Below are 7,760 nucleotides of genomic sequence, written 5' to 3' on the forward strand. Positions count from 1 at the left end.
AATACCAATCAAGGACGGCCTGAGCAACGTGGGTGGGTGGGGCTGTTGAAGTAGTGAATAGTGTGGGGGCGGGGTTGCCCAAGCTATGTGTATAGACAAACCGGCTTCCAACAGCGGGCGAGCCATGCTGCAGCTGTGTCTTACCCGAATTTAGCACAGAAAACTGTTTGGTGAGGAGGTTGCCCAGGCTGTGTGTGGGCGAGCCCTGGGTGGGGCTTCCAACAACTGTGTGGATGGACTGCATCGCGTGGGTCGTGGGTGGGAGTCTAACAGCCTGGGTGGGGCTGCTGTGTGGGTAGGCTGCATCCCTGTGCAGCTAGCAGCTGTGTCTTACCCAACTGTTTGGTGAGGGGGTTGCCCAGGTTGTGTGTGGGCGAGCCCACTGTGTGGGTAGGCTGCATCCCTGTGCAGCGTGGGTGGGTGGGGCTACGTTGAAGTGAGGTTGCCCAAGCTGTGTCTTACCCGAATTAGCACAGAAAAACTGTTTGGTGAGGGGGTTGCCCAGGTTGTGTGTGGGCGAGCCCTGGGCAGGGCTTCCAACAGCTGTGTGGGTGGGATGCATCCCTGTGCAGCGGGTGGGTGGGGCTACATTGAAGTGAGGTTGCCCAAGCTGTGCCAGCTGTGTCTTACCCGAATTAGTACCCGAATTAGTACAGAAAACCTGTTTGGTGAGGCGGTTGCCCAGGTTGTGTGTGGGCGAGCCCTGGGCGGGGCTTCCAACAGCTGTGTGCATTCTACGTTGGGGTTGCCCTTTTCTTGCAGCTGTTTCTTACCCACAGAAAACCTTTTTGGTGCCCAGGCTGTGTGTGGACAAGCCCTGGGCGGGGCTTTTAACAGCTGTGTGGGTGGGCCGCATCCTGTGGGGGCAATCCCTGGGCAGGGTTTCCAACAGCTGTGAGCTACACGTGTGTATACTGCGGCTGCGGCGGCTGTGTGTGTACATGTGTATGTGTGGGCAAGCCCTGGGCGGGGATTCCGTGTGGGTGGGCGAGTCCTGGGCAGGGCTGAGCGTGAGGGTACCTGAGGGCTGCTTCCACAGCAGTGAGTGGCCTGTCGTCTGGGCTAGCGAGCAACTGCATCCTAAGGTTGAGCCGCTATGCTCGTGCTATAAAGCAGCTGTTGTGAGTGTAAGCCACTCACCTATTGTCTGTGGCAAGTCCTGGGTACAAAGGAGCGCTCTGTCTCTTGAGAGAGCGCAGTGGGGCCAATTAAGGAGAGGGAGGGTTGTAGAAGAGGCTAAGCTTGAGACAGTCAGCCAGACTTAAGATTTGAGCAGCCAATTTGTCTGTGGCTTGCTGACAGTAGCTGTACTTTAGCACGTGGAACCAGGATGCTATACTGGATGCGCATGTGCGGTAGGCATGCATGTAACCAGAAGCCACGCCTATATGATCGTGGGCTTCGAGGTAAGGCCGCGGTTAGTGTATTCCCTCGTTAACTACGTTTAACTACATTAAACTACATTTAGTCATCATTATATAGGCACCTGGAAAGGAGAAACTCTACATGTAGAGTGCATCTGGAGCATTATGTATTAAGCTAAGGTACATGTAAAAATGTTCTGCAATAATTATAGACGGGGATCCTTCAATTCTGGTCTTTCTGGCTTTTCAAAATATCGTTTGTCCAATTTCACACTACGGTAGAAGGAGAGAAGGAGAGTTAAGAGTTAATTAGCTTTTCCAGCAGTCTGGGGGACGGAAGTGCTGATGTCACGCGCACTTTACTATCAACTGTGCATGAAAATGATCATTTTAGTTGCAACTGCATTCTGTACTGCCATGTGCTTGATCTATTTATGCAAGACTGCATGCAAAATTGAAGTTTAGCTATTGAATAATGCAAGAGTGATTGTTAGCAAGCGCTACAGCCCACAGAAAACAAGCAGGTAAGACAGTAATCCAACCAGTAAGAGTGATTTTTCTGCAACAAATCTTGTTGCCACTCTCACTGAAGGTTGCTTGTTTTCTGTGGGCTGTAGCTCCTGCGCTTGCTAACAATCACTCGTGCAATAGTTCAATTTTGCATGTAAATAGATCAAGCACATGGCAGTACAGAATGCAGTTGCAACTGAAGTGATCATTTTCATGCACATTTGATAGTAAAATGGGCGTGGCAGCAGCACAGGAAACTAATTGCACATTCCATTGAGTTAAGTCTATTCCTTTTTAAGATCATTAAACTCTGAGGAGATAAATTAATGAATTAGCACGCCAGTACGTACTCACCTTGTGAGCACCACTGAACAACTAAATTGTTTGGATTTATTTCGTCGTCAGATTCCTCGGACATATCGTCGCTGGCCCCAAAGCTGCTGACGAGCGTTCTTAAAACACACAGGTAAATTAATGACGTTTATCGTTTATCTCACTCTCTTTCGTCTAGCTCGTCTAGCTCGGTATCTTTTTGAGGTTTGAACTTTTCTGGTGATCTCAATACAGTCAGCCCGTACTTTCTTTGAACAGCAGCTATAAATATAATTATAGTTGGGAGTATAATAATCACAAGAATGATTTAATCACCTTTCACTACTTCCTCTTTGTACTTCAATTCTGGTGATCCACATATCTCACTTACTATCTTATCCTTTACGGAGGAATTAAAGGAAGAAGTTGATCTGTGCATGAGTAACATGTGCAATAGGTAACTAAAAACGGACTTACCCATTTTCAAAGCTGTCATAGATCGCTTCTGTCATTCTCTATACACACAAGAAAACACAGTAGTTATAATTATGACAAGCTACAGCAAATGAATTAAGTTACATGATAATGCAGGATTAATATTGTACGGTGGCTACTAAGTACTTGACATTCGAAGTAGGTAGTTGGCTTAGCTTCAAAGTATCACGGCAAAGTTCCATCGTACTTTTATTGTGACTGCTAAAGTCGGCTTTAATTAGAAATAACTCCCACTAAGTAAGGTCACCAACTACATACTTTGAAAGGCACTACCTACTTCGAAAGGCTAAGTAGCTAAGGCCAACTACCTCCAACTACCTATACTTCAAAAGGGCTAAGCAGCTAAGCCAACTACCTACTTCGAATGTCAACTACTAGTAGCCTTCAGGGCCACCGTTGGCCTTGCAATAACAATATGTGTGACAATAATCCATAGTACTTGGCCCTTACACCATTAGTGCACTTACTGTAAGGTCTCGACTTATCCTCATCTTTCGCCCACGATCTAGAATCATTTTGCTGCAATCTCATTCAGCTTAGCTCTCCTTCTTACAACTTGCTGTAATAAATGCTGTTGTTTTTGGAGAAGTGCCCCTGATCCGAGCCCTGGCCTTGCTCCCATACCCTGAGTCTACCCTGAGTCAACATAATCTGGTGTAGTGTTCCTTGTGACAAGAGTTAGAAAACGGTCTTGAGGGTCAGGGCTAGCATTTTCATCACCTTCTAGTTCATCACCAGAGTACTAGTACGTGACCCAGAATACAAGCTCTGATTTTGTTGGTAAGGACGATGGCGATGTTGGTGCTGAAGATGACTCCTAGCTTGAGGTCGGGCTTGTGAATTGGTAGTGATTATTTTGATCAGCTATGTCTTCAGCTGATTGCATCAGAAATCTTCCATTCCTTCGCATTGTAAACTTGCACTATAGAACTATGTCATGATAGATACTTGTATCTATGCAATAATACACTTGATGGATATAGAATGACAGCAGCACACAGGGTGAGAGTAAAGCCATGTGCTCTGATTTTTGGAGCAGATTCAATACTCAATCAAGTGACTTTTGACCCCTATGCCATCTGCCCTGTGTACTCTTGAACATAAAATTATACTCTAAGAGAATAGATGCTGCAAAAAAATCACAGAATTAGTGGGTGAAGGAATTACTGAAGTTAGTAGACTTTTACGACACTACGTCATGAAAGATCTATGTAAAGAATGCCCCGAGCTATCGCCAATGACCTAAAGAATCACCCTTCCTCGACCAACATAATGTACGTCAAAAGATTGAGCAATGGAAAGTCACGGATCCCGAAAGCACTCACTTTTTTCGTCCATATCATGTCAAGGATGGTGACGAAGACAGTGATTCATGTTCACCACCTACTTCAATGGCAATGACGGTGGAGATGAGAATAAAACGATAACCGATACAGGTCAATACGAACAAAACCTACTTTGGAGCAACAACTTGATTGATGCTACCTACAAAACTACGAAATATGATCTAGCTTTATTCTTTATCGGCTACTCTGTCGTTGCAGAGTTTGTAGTTCAAAGTGAAACGTCAGAAAATATTCGTGAAGCCTTGTTAAAATTGAAAGAGTGGAACCCTACATCATATTTCATGACTGACTATTCCGAGGCAGAGCTTATGGCCCTAGAACAAGTTTTTCACAATTACTGTGTACTTGTGTGACTTTCACAGGGAACAAGCATGGGGACGTTGGGTCAAGGATCACAAACATGGTTTGAGTGAATCAGAAGCAGAACAGTTACTCACTTTTCTCCGCGCTTGTGCCTGGGCTCCTTCTATTGATGCTACTAGTGCATATAAGTCAGCAGTGAATGAATCTGGAGTATGGAAAGATCATCAGGGAATGGTTAACGACAAAGTGGTTGAATGTAAAACAAGTAAGTATTATACCGTATATAGCACGTATATAGCTCTATTTTGTGCTTTACCAGCGACGTGAGAGGCCGAGGGCTCCGGCCTCAAACAGCTTCAGCCCTGCCTCCAAGGGACTCCCAGGAATGGAACGTGGGAGAGGTATGTACTTGCATGTTAAATACTTCACAGTTTTTAGTGGAAATTAGTTTCACACGTACTCTGTGCGTAGGTTGATTGTTGTCTGCTATAACGTGTGAACATTAAAGGTAGCTCCAGCTCTCGACGTGGGAGAGGCCGAGGGCTCCGGCCTTGAACAGCTTCAGCCCTGCCTCCAAGGGACTCCCGCTCCGGCCTTGAACAGCTTCAGCCCTGCCTAAGGGACTCCCAGGAATGGAACGTGAATGGAACGTGGGAGAGCTTGCATGTTAAATACTTCACTGAATGCACAGTTCTTAGTGGAAATTAGTTTCACACGTACTCTGTGCGTAGGTTGATTGTTGTCTGCTATAACATGTGAACATGCTCTCTCCCCAACAGCTCCAACAGGCGAGTAGCAGTCTCATCTGAGGCTCCCTGCACAGTTTGCCTGTAGGACTAACAGTTCCTGCGTGGTTGCTGGCGTTACCAAACTTGGCGATTTTTGGGGCTAGATCCCTTGCAGACTATTGCAGACGACTATTGTAAGTGGTTGAGTCGCTACGATCCTAAGCCTTGACTGTCTTTTCACAAGTATTGTGTTCAAGTATTGTTGAAGTAATTGTAAAAACCAACATGGTGGTTGTTGATTGAACACTGTACTGTACAAGTAATTGTTCAAGTATTGTATGTGTTGATTAATATTATTGAACACTGTACTTGTAAATAATTATTGTTCAAGCATTGTAAAAGTATTCAAGTATTGTTCATGAATTTTAATTTTAATTATGTATGTATGTATGTATATATGTATTATATCAATGTTTGAAGAAGTAGCTATAGAGTTTGCATGTTTCAGTTTAACCGTTCAATGTTTTCTTCTGAGAGGCTAATAGAGACGTCAAAACATTATCACCTTCCATTTGCAATGGGCTAGGATAGAAACGAAACTATGACCTGAAGTGTAAGCATGGTGTGGGTGAGTGTTATCTAACTGATGTAAATTAACAGGCTGCAGAGGTTGTCGGCTTGGTTGTGGCCGACTTGTGGCCGGTGTTGAGCAACTAACCCAACAGATCCAACCCAACATCAGAATAATCTTCAATATTATTATACCTTGAATCTTCAAAATGCGAACTGCTTTCGCCGAACATGTTCATGCCACCGACATAGCAATCTGAAAGGGTGTGAAAACTTAAAGTGCTGTCTTTTTTGGTATGTACCTAGTATATCTATAGTACAGGTAACTTAACCTGTTTACTGTTGCTGTTTATCTCTGGTCTTGGAAAGGTACACAAGAATCTTGCAATAGAAGATGCTTTGCTTTACTGTTTAGCCAATGCCTCCAGCTGTCACCACGTTTGTTTTGGGAAACAGCATGGTCATGATCTAAAATCTAAATAGATAAATTTTGAAATTAAATGTGTTCTATTTGGAGTCTAGTGAGTCTAGTGAGTCTAGTGAGTTTATCATTATTCATCATTACTCAAGGGGCATGCAGCTAGCATACTATGCACTATGGCTCATGTTTCAAAGAAGCGTAAATATGAGCGAGAGTACTGTCCGTACTGTCCACACTGCAATAAAGAAGTGTCAAAGTATCTCCAGCCATCCGACAACTAAGCTTTGGGAGCAGGAAAAGGAGAGTGCTCTTGGATCAAGCTTTAAGTTTACAGGCACTTCATCAGGCTCAGCTAGATTCAGCTGTTGAGGACTTCTATTTCGAACAGTATTCAGACAATGAAGAAACAGTAACTGTTTATGCTGTAAGTTGTACTGTATGCTATGTGTATAGAGCGTACGTGTATGTCAGTATGGCGTAATTATGGCGTAATTATGGACCTAAACTACCTCGCTACAATCGTGAAATAATTATGAATTCTACTACACTGTATTCGGATGAACATGATGAACCTGCTACCCAACAATCTTCAACTTGCCATTGCTGGTTAGCTTTGTTTGTGCCTTCTTGTTGTCGTTTCAAGCACTTTTCCGCCTGCCTGACATTGTAATTGGGATGCATAGAGAAGCAGGACACGGAGGTCGCAGAGTCCAAAAACGATCTACATTATTTCATTGACGCCCAATGCCAGGCGTCAATGCCAACAATAATTGTTATTTCATTGATGCCAACAATAAGCAAAGTACAGAAAACTTAATAACTACACACAAAAAACTCAAGTTCAGTACAAAAACAGTTACACAAACGACACACAAACGACATACAAACTCGCCAAACTCAGTACAAAGCAAATCCAAATGACAAGGCTGACAAGGCTGAAGCAATTCTTTACCATTATTAATTCAGCTGGGGGGTGCTTCAAAGTAACGCAAGCATGGTAGTAGGTGTTTCTTAAGTCATGTGACATCTCCCATCGCCCAGTATGAGAACCCCCAGTATGAGGGTTCTGATGTTCTTTGTGCTGAATAACAAGATCATCATGAGTGTGATCAATTTTTCCACGGCAGCCTTGACACCTGGAGATCCTAGAGTTCGAAAAAAGAATGTTCGAAAAAAGAATCCGAAATGGTTGACCCACCGAGTGCTGAGGAGATCGAGATGGATGGTATAGTGGTGGTGGCCCAAAAAGAGGACCTTGCCGGCACACTGTCAACAGAAAGTGACCAAAAGTGGATTCAACGTCCGCGCTTGACCTGTTTAATTAGTGCCGCGTTAAGGGGGGTTTTCCTAGGCCCTGTCACATTTATGCTATGATTTTGCTATGATGATTTTGTTTCTTTCGTGTAGCTCAACTTCACAGCATAACAAAGCTGTTAAGGCCAAGAGTCAGCGGGACTGCGATTACTCTGATGACAACATATACGGTACCCCTATATTTAAGTTATTATTATTACTCAACTTTTCAACTGATTTTAAATTTTCAGCTGCAATAGCGCGCTGTTATCAAAACCTGAGAAAGCAGTGGTCTGAGAATCAGACAGGAAAAGAAACACTGGGCAAAAAGTTAAATTTCTCACTACAGGATTTATGCCAATATAATATATTGGCATAAATCCTGTAGTGAGAAATTTAAAATAATTATTGTAGGATA

At 43.7% G+C, this 7,760-nt stretch overlaps 1 long non-coding RNA gene across 1 annotated transcript; it reads right to left on the minus strand.

Moving 5' to 3' along the window:
- Positions 1 to 926: 926 nt before the first annotated feature.
- Positions 927 to 4,862, minus strand: LOC135331308 (uncharacterized). The gene is made up of 4 exons (XR_010392993.1): positions 3,149 to 4,862; positions 2,664 to 2,701; positions 2,523 to 2,586; positions 927 to 2,468 (listed from the first exon to the last, which is right to left on the minus strand). It is a non-coding gene; the product is annotated as an uncharacterized LOC135331308 (long non-coding RNA).
- Between the last annotated feature and the right edge of the window lie 2,898 nt (positions 4,863 to 7,760).

This window comes from Halichondria panicea, chromosome 2, assembly GCF_963675165.1.
Source record: "Halichondria panicea chromosome 2, odHalPani1.1, whole genome shotgun sequence".
In the NCBI taxonomy this organism is placed as follows: domain Eukaryota; kingdom Metazoa; phylum Porifera; class Demospongiae; order Suberitida; family Halichondriidae; genus Halichondria; species Halichondria panicea.